The following is a 16461-nucleotide window of genomic DNA, read 5'->3' as shown; positions in this document are numbered from 1 at the left end:
CGTGTACCCGTACACATTCTCAAATGCAGACACATCCAGCTCACTATATCACGCCAAGCCTCGTGTACCCGTACACATTCTCAAATGCAGACACATCCAGCTCACTATATCACGCCAACTCTCGTGTTTCCATACACATCCTCACATACAAATCCACCTAACGATATCACGCCAAGCCTCGTGTATCCTTTAACAAACTCATATGCAGACACATCCATCTCACTATATCACGCCAAGCCTCGTGTATCCGTAACATACTCACATGCAGACACGTCCACCTAACGATATCACGCCAAGCCTCGTGTTTCCGTACACAAACTCATATACACATCCACCTCACTATATCACCCAGAGGCTCGTGTATCTTTACACATACTCACATACAGACATATCCACCTCACTATATCACGCCAACTCTCGTGTTTCCATACACATACTCACATACACACCCACCTCACTATATCACCCAGAGGCTCGTGTGTCCGTACACATACTCACATGAAGACACATCCACCTCACTATATCACGCCAAGCCTAGTGCAACCTTACACATACTCACATACACACCCACCTCACTATATCACCCTGAGCCTCGTGTATCCGTACACATACTCACATGAAGACACATCCACCTCACTATATCACGCCAACCCTAGTGCAACCTTACACATACTCACATACACATCCACCTCACTATATCACGCCAACCCTAATGCAACCTCACACATACTCACATGAAGACACATCCAACTAACTATATCACGCCAAGCCTCGTGTGTCCGTACACATACTCACATACACATCAATCTAACGATATCACGCCAAGCCTCGTGCAACCTTACACATACTCACATGAAGACACATCCAACTAACTATATCACGCCAAGCCTTGTGTATCTGTACACAAACTCACATACAGACACACCCACCTCACTATATCACGCCATGCCTCGTGTATCCGTACACAAACTCACATACAGACACACCCACCTCACTATATCACGCCATGCCTCGTGTATCCGTACACAAACTCACATACAGACACACCCACCTCACTTTATCACGCCATGCCTCGTGTATCCGTACACATACTCACATTCAGAAACCCCCACCTCACTATATCACGCCATGCCTCGCGTATCTTTACATTTACTCACATACACATACACCTCACTATATCTCGCCAAGCCTCGTGTATCCATACACATACTCACATACACACCCACCTAACTATATCACGCCAAGCCTGGTGCAACCTTACACAAACTCACATACATACCCACCTCACTATATCACGCCAGGCCTCGTGTATCCATACATATACTCACATACACACCCACCTCACTATATCACCCAGAGGCTCGTGTGTCCGTACACATACTCACATACAGACACATCCACCTCACTATATCACGCCAAGCCTCGTGTTTCCGTACACAAACTCATATACACATCCACCTCACTATATCACCCAGAGGCTCGTGTATCTTTACACATACTCACATACAGACATATCCACCTCACTATATCACGCCAACTCTCGTGTTTCCATACACATACTCACATACACACCCACCTCACTATATCACCCAGAGGCTCGTGTGTCCGTACACATACTCACATGAAGACACATCCACCTCACTATATCACGCCAAGCCTAGTGCAACCTTACACATACTCACATACACACCCACCTCACTATATCACCCTGAGCCTCGTGTATCCGTACACATACTCACATGAAGACACATCCACCTCACTATATCACGCCAAGCCTAGTGCAACCTTACACATACTCACATACACATCCACCTCACTATATCACGCCAACCCTAATGCAACCTCACACATACTCACATGAAGACACATCCAACTAACTATATCACGCCAAGCCTCGTGTGTCCGTACACATACTCACATACACATCAATCTAACGATATCACGCCAAGCCTCGTGCAACCTTACACATACTCACATGAAGACACATCCAACTAACTATATCACGCCAAGCCTTGTGTATCTGTACACAAACTCACATACAGACACACCCACCTCACTATATCACGCCATGCCTCGTGTATCCGTACACAAACTCACATACAGACACACCCACCTCACTATATCACGCCATGCCTCGTGTATCCGTACACAAACTCACATACAGACACACCCACCTCACTTTATCACGCCATGCCTCGTGTATCCGTACACATACTCACATTCAGAAACCCCCACCTCACTATATCACGCCATGCCTCGCGTATCTTTACATTTACTCACATACACATACACCTCACTATATCTCGCCAAGCCTCGTGTATCCATACACATACTCACATACACACCCACCTAACTATATCACGCCAAGCCTGGTGCAACCTTACACAAACTCACATACATACCCACCTCACTATATCACGCCAGGCCTCGTGTATCCATACATATACTCACATACACACCCACCTCACTATATCACCCAGAGGCTCGTGTGTCCGTACACATACTCACATACAGACACATCCACCTCACTATATCAAGCCAACTCTCGTGTATCCTTGCACATACTCACACACACATCAATCTCACTATATCACGCCAAGCCTCGTGTATCCGTTCACATACTCAGATACACACCCACCTCACTATATCAACCAGAGGCTCGTGTGTCCGTTCACATTCTCACATACACTCCCACCTCACAATATCACGCCAAAATCTCGTGCATCCTTGCACATACTCACATACAGACACATCCATCTCACTATATCACGCCAACTCTCGTGTATACTTGCACATACTCACAGACACATAAATCTCACTATATCACGCCAAGCCTCGTGTATCCGTTCACATACTCACATACACACCCACCTCACTATATCACCCAGAGGCTCGTATGTCCGTTCACATTCTCACATACACACCCACCTCACTATATCACGCCAAAATCTCGTGCATCCTTGCACATACTCACATACAGACACATCCACCTCACTATATCACGCCAACTCTCGTGTTTCCATACACATCCTCACATACACATCCACCTAACGATATCACGCCAAGCCCCGTGTATCCTTTAACAAACTCATATGCAGACACATCCATCTCACTATATCACGCCAAGCCTCGTGTATCCTTTAACAAACTCATATGCAGACACATCCACCTAACGATATCACGCCAAGCCTCGTGTTTCCGTACACAAACTCATATATACATCCACCTCACTATATCACCCAGAGGCTCGTGTATCTTTACACATACTCACATACAGACATATCCACCTCACTATATCACGCCAACTCTCGTGTTTCCATACACATACTCACATACACACCCACCTCACTATATCACCCAGAGGCTCGTGTGTCCGTACACATACTCACATGAAGACACATCCACCTCACTATATCACGCCAAGCCTAGTGCAACCTTACACATACTCACATACACACCCACCTCACTATATCACCCTGAGCCTCGTGTATCCGTACACATACTCACATGAAGACACATCCACCTCACTATATCACGCCAAGCCTAGTGCAACCTTACACATACTCACATACACATCCACCTCACTATATCACGCCAACCCTAATGCAACCTCACACATACTCACATGAAGACACATCCAACTAACTATATCACGCCAAGCCTCGTGTGTCCGTACACATACTCACATACACATCAATCTAACGATATCACGCCAAGCCTCGTGCAACCTTACACATACTCACATGAAGACACATCCAACTAACTATATCACGCCAAGCCTTGTGTATCTGTACACAAACTCACATACAGACACACCCACCTCACTATATCACGCCATGCCTCGTGTATCCGTACACAAACTCACATACAGACACATCCATCTCACTATATCACGCCAACTCTCGTGTATCCTTGCACATACTCACACACACATCAATCTCACTATATCACGCCAAGCCTCGTGTATCCGTTCACATACTCACATACACACCCACCTCACTATATCACCCAGAGGCTCGTGTGTCCGTTCACATTCTCACATACACGCCCACCTCACTATATCACGCCAAAATCTCGTGCATCCTTACACATACTCACATACAGACACATCCATCTCACTATATCACGCCAACTCTCGTGTATCCTTGCACATACTCACACACACATCAATCTCACTATATCACGCCAAGCCTCGTGTATCCGTTCACATACTCACATACACACCCACCTCACTATATCACCCAGAGGCTCGTGTGTCCGTTCACATTCTCACATACACGCCCACCTCACTATATCACGCCAAAATCTCGTGCATCCTTACACATACTCACATACAGACACATCCATCTCACTATATCACGCCAACTCTCGTGTATCCTTGCACATACTCACATACAGACATCTACCTCACTATATCACGCCAAGCCTCGTGTATCCGTTCACATACTCACATGCAGACACATCCATCCAACTATATCACCCAAAGCCTCGTGTATCCGTACACATTCTCACATACACATCCACCTCACTATATCACGCCATAATCTCGTGCATTCTTGCACATACTCACATACAGACACATCCTCCTCACTATATCACGCCAAGCCTAGTGCAACCTTACACATACTCACATACACACCCACCTCACTATATCACGCCGAGCCTCGTGTATCCGTACACATACTCACATGCAGACACATCCACCTAACTATATCATGCCAACCATAACGCAACCTTACACATACTCACATTCACATCCACCTCACTATTTCACGCCAAGCCTCGTGTATCCTTGCACATACTCACATACAGACATCTACCTCACTATATCATGCCAAAATCTCGTGTATCCTTGCACAATATCACATGCAGACACACCCACCTCACTATATCACGCCAAGCCTCGTGAATCCTTGCACATACAGACACACCCACCTCACTATGTCACGCCAACCCTCCTGTATCCTTGCACATACCCACATATGGACACACCCACCTCACTATATCACGCCAACTGTCGTGTATCCTTGCACATACTCACATACAGACACACCCACCTCACTATATCACGCCAACTGTCGTGTATCCTTGCACATACTCACATACAGACACACCCACCTCACTATATCACGCCAACTGTTGTGTATCCTTGCACATACTCACATACAGACACACCCACCTCACTATATCACGCCAACTGTCGTGTATCCTTACACATACTCACATACAGACACACCCACCTCACTATATCACGCCAACTGTCGTGTATCCTTACACATACTAACATACAGACACACCCACCTCACTATATCACGCCAAGCCTCGTGAATCATTACACATACTCACATACAGACACACCCACCTCACTATATCACGCCAAGCCTCGTGTATCCTTACACATACTCACATACAGACACACCCACCTCACTATATCACGCCAAGCCTCGTGTATCCTTGCACATACTCACATATAGACACACCCACCTTACTATATCACGCCAAGCCTCGTGTATCCTTGCACATACTCACATACAGACACACCCACCTCACTATATCACGCCAAGCCTCGTTTCTCCTTACATATACTCACATACAGCCACACCCACCTGACTATATCACGCCTACTCCCGTGTATCCTTGCACATACTCACATACAGACACACCCACCTCACTATATCACGCCAAGCCACGTGAATCCTTGCACATACAGACACACCCACCTCACTATATCACGCCAACCCTCCTGTATCCATACACATACTTACATGCAGGCACACCCACCTCACTATATCACGCCAACTGTTGTGTATCCTTACACATACTAACATGCAGACACATCCACCTCACTATATCACGCCAACTGTTGTGTATCCTTACACATACTCACATGCAGACACATCCACCTCACTATATCACGCCAACTGTTGTGTATCCTTACACATACTCACATACAGACACACCCACCTCACTATATCACGCCAAGCCTCGTGTATCCTTACACATACTCACATACAGACACACCCACCTCACTATATCACGCCAACTGTTGTGTATCCTTACACATACTCACATGCAGACACATCCACCTCACTATATCACGCCAACTGTGAATCATTACACATACTCACATACAGACACACCCACCTCACTATATCACGCCAACTGTCGTTTATCCTTACACATACTCACATACAGACACACCCACCTCACTATATCACGCCAAGCCTCGTGAATCATTACACATACTCACATACAGACACACCCACCTCACTATATCACGCCAAGCCTCGTGTATCCTTGCACATACTCACATACAGACACACCCACCTCACTATATCACACCAAGCCTCGTGTATCCTTGCACATACTCACATACAGACACATCCAACTTACTATATCACGCCAAGCCTCGTTTCTCCTTACACATACTCACATACAGCCACACCCACCTGACTATATCACGCCTACTCCCGTGTATCCTTGCACATACTCACATACAGACACACCCACCTCACTATATCACGCCAAGCCTCGTGAATCCTTGCACATACAGACACACCCACCTCACTATATCACGCCAACCCTCCTGTATCCATATACATACTTACATGCAGGCACACCCACCTCACTATATCACGCCAACTGTTGTGTATCCTTACACATACTCACATGCAGACACATCCACCTCACTATATCACGCCAACTGTTGTGTATCCTTACACATACTCACATACAGACACACCCACCTCACTATATCACGCCAACTGTTGTGTATCCTTACACATACTCACATGCAGACACATCCACCTCACTATATCACGCCAACTGTGAATCATTACACATACGCACATACAGACACACCCACCTCACTATATCACGCCAAGCCTCGTGTATCCTTGCACATACTCACATATAGACACACCCACCTTACTATATCACGCCAAGCCTCGTTTCTCCTTACACATACTCACATACAGCCACACCCACCTGACTATATCACGCCTACTCCCGTGTATCCTTGCACATACTCACATACAGACACACCCACCTCACTATATCACGCCAAGCCTCGTGAATCCTTGCACATGCAGGCACACCCACCTCACTATATCACGCCAACTGTTGTGTATCCTTACACATACTCATATGCAGACACATCCACCTCACTATATCACGCCAACTGTTGTGTATCCTTACACATACTCACATACAGACACACCCACCTCACTATATCACGCCAAGCCTCGTGTATCCTTACACATACTCACATACAGACACACCCACCTCACTATATCACGCCAACTGTTGTGTATCCTTACACATACTCACATGCAGACACATCCACCTCACTATATCACGCCAACTGTTGTGTATCCTTACACATACTCACATACAGACACACCCACCTCACTATATCACGCCAAGCCTCGTGAATCCTTGCACATACAGATACACCTCGCCTCGTTAAGCCTCGTTTATCCGTACACATACTCACATGCAGACACATCCACCTCACTATATCACGCAAAGCCTCGTTTATCCGTACACATACTCACATGCAGACACACCCACCTCACTATATCACGCCAAGTCTCGTGTATCCTAACACATACCCACACATATAGACACATCCACCTCACTATATTACGCCAAGCCTCGTGTATCCTTGCACATACTCACATACAGACACACCCACCTCACTATATCACGCTAATCCTCGTGTATCCTTGCACATACTCACATACAGACACACCCACCTGACTATATCACGCCTACTCCCGTGTATCCTTGCACATACTCACATACAGACACACCCACCTCACTATATCACGCCAAGCCTAGTGAATCCTTGCACATACTCACATACAGATACACCCACCTCACTAAATCACGCCAACCCTCCTTAGATTTGAAACGCTCTCGAAATTTACATGTGAGTATGTCTGACACTTGCACCTTTTTCTTAAAATATTCCCTACGTGTGGTTTATTTGTATTGTATACATACAGTAATTTAAGTGTGTGTCAACTATAATCTGCGCCTCCTTGTTAGTCAGCCATATGTGGAATTTGCCTCATATCGATACCTGGCAAAATGTATGCTGATATGTAAATAACCTTTTTAGTGTTTGCCTTGAAAGTCATGGTAGTTTAAGTGATGAACAAAACAGGGTTTTAAAAAAGAAACACTTCTAAAAATATTTATGGTATATTCTATAATTGACAACTGTAAGGTATCTGAGCGTTGGACCTTTCTTTGCTTCATTGACGCACAGAAAGGTTCTTTATTGAATTCATCGTAACTGTCTCTGGTATAGCAGTTTTCCAGCAATATCACGGAGGGGGGTATCAGAAATATGCTTCACACATTCTACCATCGACACTTATATTTAGGGTCCATGATTGTACCCATATGGGGACTAGAACCCATGTCTTCGACGTAATGAGCGGACGCTTTAAGCATCTGCACTAGGCTACATCCCACACATCCCACACACCCCACACACCCCACACACCCCACAACCCACACACGATGCCTGGCGTGATATTGTGAGGTGGATGTTTATTTGAGTATGTGTAACGATTCACTTGGGTTGGCTTGAGATAGTGAGGTGGATATGTCTGCATGTGAGTATGTGTAAGGTTACACGAGAGTTGGCGTGATATGTGAGGTGGGTGTGTCTGTATGAGTAAGGTTACACTAGGGTTGGTGTGATATAGTGAGGCGGGTGTGTCTGTATGTGAGTATATGTGTCATAGTCCTAAAATCACTATAATTAACCCATAATTATAGTGGTCATATTTCAATAATATGTTTTGTATTTCTCTCAATATTTTATCTTACAGCTAGCTAAACCTAAATATATTTCTGTAGATAATGTGAGTCAGTTGCCATGCACGTAACTGACCGTCACAAACCAGTGACTCTGGATTATGTAACTCAGCCAGGTGGCCAGGCTAGGGTTATGCCCCAGGCTATAACATGCTGTGTATGGCCGGACGCATCATCATTTTAGTATCAGATAGGTGGAATATAAAGGATATTACGCGGTCAGTGCGCTCTGTAACTGTCGAATAATTGTAATTAATACGCCACGCATGTAGCAGATTTAGATCATAGTTTCAATATTAGGTAACTAACACATTCTACAGAAGGCCTGAGTCCCTATATATACGGAGTCCAGTGGCAGACACTTCACTCTGCCACGAATAAAGACTTCAAGGGACTCAGCAGCCTTCTCTCTGTTTTAAAGGTAAGATAACATTATTTTCTTGTTCAATTCTCCTTGCCTTTAACTTATATTATATCATGTGCAAGCAACTTTATATTTACCATGGTTTGTAATATTTAAGAATAAGTTATATGTCATTCGTTATACCGCAAAGCAACTTGAATGTTAAATTGTATGTGTGTGTTTATATAGATGTCAGTAGATTAGTTCACTTGTACATTAACTGTTGATATGCCAAGTGATAGATAAAACCGTACAATACATAGTATGAGAAAGAGTACATTGTGGTAAATACCCACGGGTAATCTCACGTAAATACCGTCTCATACGATTATTGGCCATGCTAAGTCTATCATTTGGTTAAGCATTTACGGCATTGAAATTATACAATATGTTAAATACATTTGTATGTAAATACACAAGTAACGCTAGAATGCCGTAAATGTAAATGTTAACAGTTCCTGTATGAAATGTTGTAGCTAGTATAACATGAAATACCTCCCAGTCGCTTATTATTCACAATTCGTTTTTGTACCTTATTTATTAGAACAGTCCTGTTAAGAAAGTTTAAACCAGTCGCTATCAATTCATGTATGAGTCATTGACTGAATCTATCTTGTAATGTAATATTGTTTAAATATCTCTCTATATATTAAATTTCACTCTGCCACGAATAAAGACTTCAAGGGACTCAGCAGCCTTCTCTCTGTTTTAAAGGCGACAGCCGAGTAATCAGCTCTACCAATTAATTCCCCCACTATCTTGTCTTGAGTTGCCAGGCAGAGTCATCATAAACAACAGTTCTACATCACAGACGCCAACCTCTACAATACCAACATCACCAGCAACATACACAACGTCAACATCAATGGTACCAACGTCAACGTCAACATCAACATCTACGTCAGTATCAACAGCCTTATCAACGTCTCCAACAACATCCTCAACAGCAGCTACTCCAAGTATTTCCTCCACGGGTTCAACCACAAGCATGGCCATGTCACATATTCAGCTTCCTAAATATTCAGGTAAGCAGGATGCAAATAACTGGTGGTCAGATCTAGAAACATGGGTTAAACTCCAAGGTACTGATCAAGACAGAGCGTGTTTAATGTTGAACTTCCTTTTAGAAGGACCAGCCAAACAGTGGCATCATGCCTTGAGTGACGATATCAAGTCAGACTGGAATAGCTTGAAACAAGCTTTCATTACTAGATTTCAACCATCAGGACAATTTGATCTGTCGGTATTGGCAATCAATCAGCAACCTGCTGAATCAGTATCAGATTACATCAATAGGTTACAGCAGTCCACCTCTAGTAAATCCATACCAGTCGACATCTTAGTTGCCATAGCTGTGAATGGTCTGTGCCCTTCCGTCAGACAATGGGTCTATAATAAAGAACCCAAAACATTGGAAGAAGTGCGTCAACAGGGTGAACTAGCATCCAAATCATACCTCAGCATCCAACAGCAAGATCAAGCTAACCTCACAGACCAGGTGACTAAGCTATCAACACTAGTGATGTCGCTAATGGAGAGCCAACAGAAGCCTTTAGCAGCTGCAATGTCTACACAGCAGGAGACGCTCTATGATGACTGTCAACAAAGAGTCAGGTTCCAGTCACCACCTCGACTTGATGACTACAGCTCAAGACAAGGTCATCAGTCATCTTATGCCAGTCCACAGTCGCAGCACAGGCCACGTGACTTCAGGCGGGAGCAACTCCGACCATCCAGCAGAAACAACAGAGAAAGATGCTCAGGATGTGGTGGGTATTGTTCTCAGCGTAATTACTGTCCCCATCAGCATACCATTTGCAATGTTTGTAGAAAGAAAGGTCACCATACATCTGTATGTTACCAGGTTCTTCTGTCTAAGATAGATAATCAATAGGGACGCGTGCCTGATTCCAAGGATCCACCTAGAATCAGGCACCCATTGAAACAATCTAAACCATCTGACCCACCCACTAGGCATACTACCCCTACTTCCCAATCCTCTACTAACTCTAACCAGCATCATGTATCTCTTGTAGCCCCATTATCTAAAAACACCATTCAAGTTAAGGTCAGACAAGTCAAAACAACAGCATTGATAGACACTGGAGCAACAATCAGCTGTGTTCATATGAAATTTCTGAAGAAAATAGGACTCACTGAGTCACACCTTCAGAAATCTCATCTAACAGAGATTCTTGGTGTAGGAGGAGAACGCCATCCTGTGTTAGGTTTAGTCACTCTACAACTTAACATAGGCCATGCTGCTTATTCACAGGATTTTCATGTCTTCACATCATTACATCATACCATCATTCTTGGTTTAGACTTTCTCTGGTCAAACCATGTCAAAATTGATCTATCAAACCGCACAGTTCACCTGCATGATGGATTAATATCCGTAGGCTTGGTGGATGCCAATGCAGGGTTTGCTAGACCTCGCAAAACAGTTCAGATTCCTCCCCACTCCCAGGCTGATATTCCTGTTAAAATCTCCCGTTGTGAGAACAACAGAGTATTCCTACTGGAACCATTTCCTGGCCTAGAGGCACTCCCACTTCAAGGAGCCAAATGTCTCATTCAAAGTGCCAAGGGTAGACCATGTATGAGGTTTCTCAACCCAACTGATAAACCTGTCACACTTCGTTGTCAACGAATAGTAGCCGCAGCATCCATCATTGACCCATCATCTGTCCATACATTGGAATCTGAGCGAATCTTAGATCATCCATCAGTCAACACTGCAGTCCCTTCTAGCCCATCAAAGCTAAGTGCTAACCTGAATTTTGACCTGAGTGACTCAGATCTCACAGAGACCCAGAAGCAACAGCTTGAGTGCTTCCTGTTGTCTCAAAGATCTGTTTTCGCACGAGAATTGTCAGAGCTAGGCAAAACACATCTGCATCAACATAAGATTGAAACAGAGCATACCCGTCCTGTTAGACTCCCCTTCTACCGCCAGTCATCTTTAGTTAGAAAAGAATGTGCTAAGCAAATTAAAGAAATGTTAGATGCAGGCATAATAGAACCAAGTCATTCTGAATGGCATTCGCCAGTAGTCATGGTCAAGAAATCTGACAACAGTTATCGATTTGCAGTCGATTATCGCAAGCTCAATGCAGTTACGAAACCAATATTTTTCCCTCTTCCACGTTTGGAAGATGTCATAGATGCTATTGGTGAAAAACATGCTCAGATGTTCTCTGTTCTTGATTGTGCAAGTGGATTTTGGCAGATACCACTTCACCCAGAAACAAAGCATAAATCCGCCTTCATCACCCAAGAGGGCATTTTTGAATTCAATCGTCTTCCTTTCGGTCTCAAAAATGCACCAGCAGCTTTCCAGCAAACCATTTGTTCTGCTCTTCAAGCCATGAATTGGAAACATATTTTAATATATGTGGATGATATGATAATCTACAGCAGAACATTTGAAGAACACTTACATCATCTGAAATGCGTTTTTGGCAAACTTAAAGAAGCAGGTCTTACCTTAAAACCAAGCAAATGTAGATTTGCAGCTAAGAGAGTAACGTATTTAGGCCACGACTTCAGCAAAGATGGAGTAGAAGTTGACAAATCAAAGGTAGAAGTTGTTAAAAGCATCCCTTCTCGCAAAAATGTCCATGACATCAGACATTTCTTGGGTCTTGCAAGTTACTACCGCAAATTTGTCCCAAATTTTTCCCGCATAGCATCACCATTGTACAACTTGCTTCAAAAGGATGCCACCTTTAATTGGTCAGACGAGTGTGAGCAGGCACTTAACAAATTGAAAGGATGCCTAACTTCAGCCCCTGTCTTAACATATCCTGATCCCAATAAACCATTCATTCTAACAACGGATGCCTCCACCTCAGCCATAGGGTATATCTAAGGTCAACGAGATGCTTCTGGCCAAGAACATGTCATCTGCTATGGTGGCCGTGCCCTTCATGCTGCTGAGAAGAAATGGGGCATCACTCAACTAGAATGTTTGGCTGTATTAGAAGGCATTAGAACTTTCAGGGTGTATCTCACATCTCAGAAGTTTAAAGTCTTCACAGATCATCATGCTCTGAAATGGCTTAAGGACATCAAACAGGAAACAGGTCGTCTTGCTAGATGGTCTCTCATGCTGCAGGAATATGATTATGAGATCGAACATCGAGCAGGTAAAGCCAATACAAATGCTGATGCTCTCTCTCGCATTCCATATCCTGCACAGATCATAGAACCTGTCACTGATGATTTTCCTGTCCCACCAGTCCCCTCTATCAACTACACCTCAGCCACCATCCAGTCAAATCATCATCCAATCCAGCATTCAAATGCTGAAGTGGTTTCAACACCACCCACAAATCCATCATCAACAACCAATCACCAGATTGCTAGTCAGCTCACTGCAGCAGATAATGACTAAGGGATATCTCCTGAATGTTCAACTTCAGAAAACCTTCATTTATCTGGTCAGAAGGCTATAGCACCTTCTTCAGCATCATCAATAGATCTGTATGTTGAATTCTGTTATCAAGATGAGATTCCATCAGGACCAACAGTTCAAACTATTGGAACTGATATTCCGGAAAACAATCTTGCAGAGAAGTTCACCAGATTTCAAGCCTATCATTGACTTTCTAGAGAATGGTGAGATTCCCTCTCATTACACCGATTCTCAAGTCAAAGGTCTCCAAGGTCTCTCACAGGAGTATGATCTATGTGAAGGCATCTTGTATCATTTCTACCTGCCAAAGCATAGAGGACACAAGAACGGCCGTCACCCAATGGTTACACAACTGGCAGTTCCAATTTCTGACAGGAAATCCCTGCTTTATGCTTACCATGATTCAAAAGCAGGTGGGTGCCACTTTGGTCGGGATGCCACCCGTCAGTCTATTTTGACCAAATACCATTGGCCAGGCTTGTACCAAGATGTTGAAACATACATCAAATCTTGTGAACAATGTCAAAAAAGCAAACGTTGGGCCCATTCAAAACCAGCTCCAATGGTACCAATGCCTATTGAAGACAACTTTTCCAGGTTACATGTTGACATCCTTGGGCCTCTTCCTCAAACAAAGGATGGGCATAAGTATGTTCTTGTAGCTGTGGATTCATTCTCAAGGTGGCTTGAAGCATTTCCATTGCACACTCAAGATGCTGTTGAAGTAGCAACAAAACTCTTTAATGAGGTCTTCACAAGGTACGGTGCACCTCAAACTCTAGTCACTGATAGAGGTCGCCAGTTCACATCAAAGCTGGTCAATGCTATTTGTGAAATCTTTGAGGTTAAGCACCACTTCACATCGTCATACCATCCTCAGACAAATGGAATGGTTGAACGACGTAACAGTATAATTGCACAAGCCTTAAAATCTTACTGTAAGCCTGACCAATCGAACTGGGCTGATATTCTTCCATGTGTTCTCATGTCAATGCGAAACACACCGTGCCAATCAACTGGTTACTCACCACACCATATGCTCTTTGGCAGAGAGATGTGTCCTCCATTTGATACTACACTCACCCCAAAGTCAACACTTGGTAAAAATGCTCATCGACAATCTGAAGGTTGTCAAATCTATTGCTCGCGACAACATGTCTGTAAGTCAACAGATAGACAAGGAGCATCAAGAGCTAAAATCATCAGAACCTTCATTCATGTTAGGTCAACAGGTGCTTCTACATAGCCCTGTAGTCAAACAAGGACTTTCCCCAAAGCTGTCCCAATCATGGACAGGTCCTTATTATATCACAGACATTGGTCCAAACCACACCTTCAAAATTCACAGATGTTCAGATGACAAAGAACATAAATCTTTGGTCCATGCCAATCGCCTGAAACCCTATGTCCTCAGAGGTAATGTTGCACGGCATGTTGACGCATCAGGTTCTTCTGCACCTACATTGGTTTCAAGCAGAGCACAGGAACCATTACCAGATCCTCCTGCACAAACTTTGCAAGGCAGTCCTCCACTAGAATCACCAGTCTCTAGTGAAAGGCCAACTGCAAAAGCAGATGAAACTGTGCCATCAGAGCACAATCACAAGCAAACAAAAGATCACAATCAAGATCAATTCTATGATGTTGAAAAGATCTTGAAGTACAAAGACATCAATGGCATACGCCATTTTCTTGTCAAATGGGTTGCGCATCCTACACCAACATGGGAGCCACACCATAATATAGGACAAGGACTTATCAGAGACTTCCACGTGCATAAAACACAGGCTGGACGCAGTCGTAAGCACAAACGATCACACAAATATTTTGTCTAATCTCTAATGATATAGTTATCCTTGACTTTGATAGTACCTGGCAGGTAGTTTCATTGTGAGTAGTTAGATGTTGTCGACAAACCTGGAGGGCCTCCTGTGTTATTAAGTGCTAGAAGGATGATAGTTGCAAATGTCATCTCTTCAAACCCGTTGTCAACACTAATCAACCCACTTGATCTTCTCTCAGAGTTGTCAGATTCAGTTATCTATTATTATAGATTATGCTGTTATAATGGTGTATATTTCAAAATCGAGACAAACGTTATGTCCAAATATGACACTATTTGTCCACCTTCATTCCCACAACTATTTAAAACTTTAAGCTTAATAAAAAAACAAACAACAGTTAACGTTGTATGAACTGTTACTCATCCATGAACTAAACCAACACATGTGTATGACCGCTTTCATCAAGTAAAGTTTTCAAATTGCCGAATTCCTGCTGAGAACAATACTCTACATGTTCTATTAAGCCAAATGTTGCTAAAACTATTGTATTATGCTTCATAATAATGTACCTTTTTAAGTTCTCATAACAGAACAATACTCTGTCATAACATGTTCTGTTTGGTAGACCATTGCTCAAATATTGTATTCTTTTTTCAATACCTGTATTCTGTTTGTTACCATGACAAAGGGATATTGTATCTTTCAGTAGCACTAGTTCCATATAACATATTTGTGCTTTTGCGGTCAAAAGCTTCCCACAGCGGAGGGATATTGTCATAGTCCTAAAATCACTATAATTAACCCATAATTATAGTGGTCATATTTCAATAATATGTTTTGTATTTCTCTCAATATTTTATCTTACAGCTAGCTAAACCTAAATATATTTCTGTAGATAATGTGAGTCAGTTGCCATGCACGTAACTGACCGTCACAAACCAGTGACTCTGGATTATGTAACTCAGCCAGGTGGCCAGGCTAGGGTTATGCCCCAGGCTATAACATGCTGTGTATGGCCGGAC

This window comes from Haliotis rufescens, unplaced genomic scaffold, assembly GCF_023055435.1.
Source record: "Haliotis rufescens isolate VD_foot unplaced genomic scaffold, xgHalRufe1.0.p SCAF_3, whole genome shotgun sequence".
In the NCBI taxonomy this organism is placed as follows: Eukaryota; Metazoa; Mollusca; class Gastropoda; order Lepetellida; family Haliotidae; genus Haliotis; species Haliotis rufescens.
The sequence above is the reverse complement of the archived record's forward strand: the minus strand, read 5'-3'. Positions refer to the sequence as shown.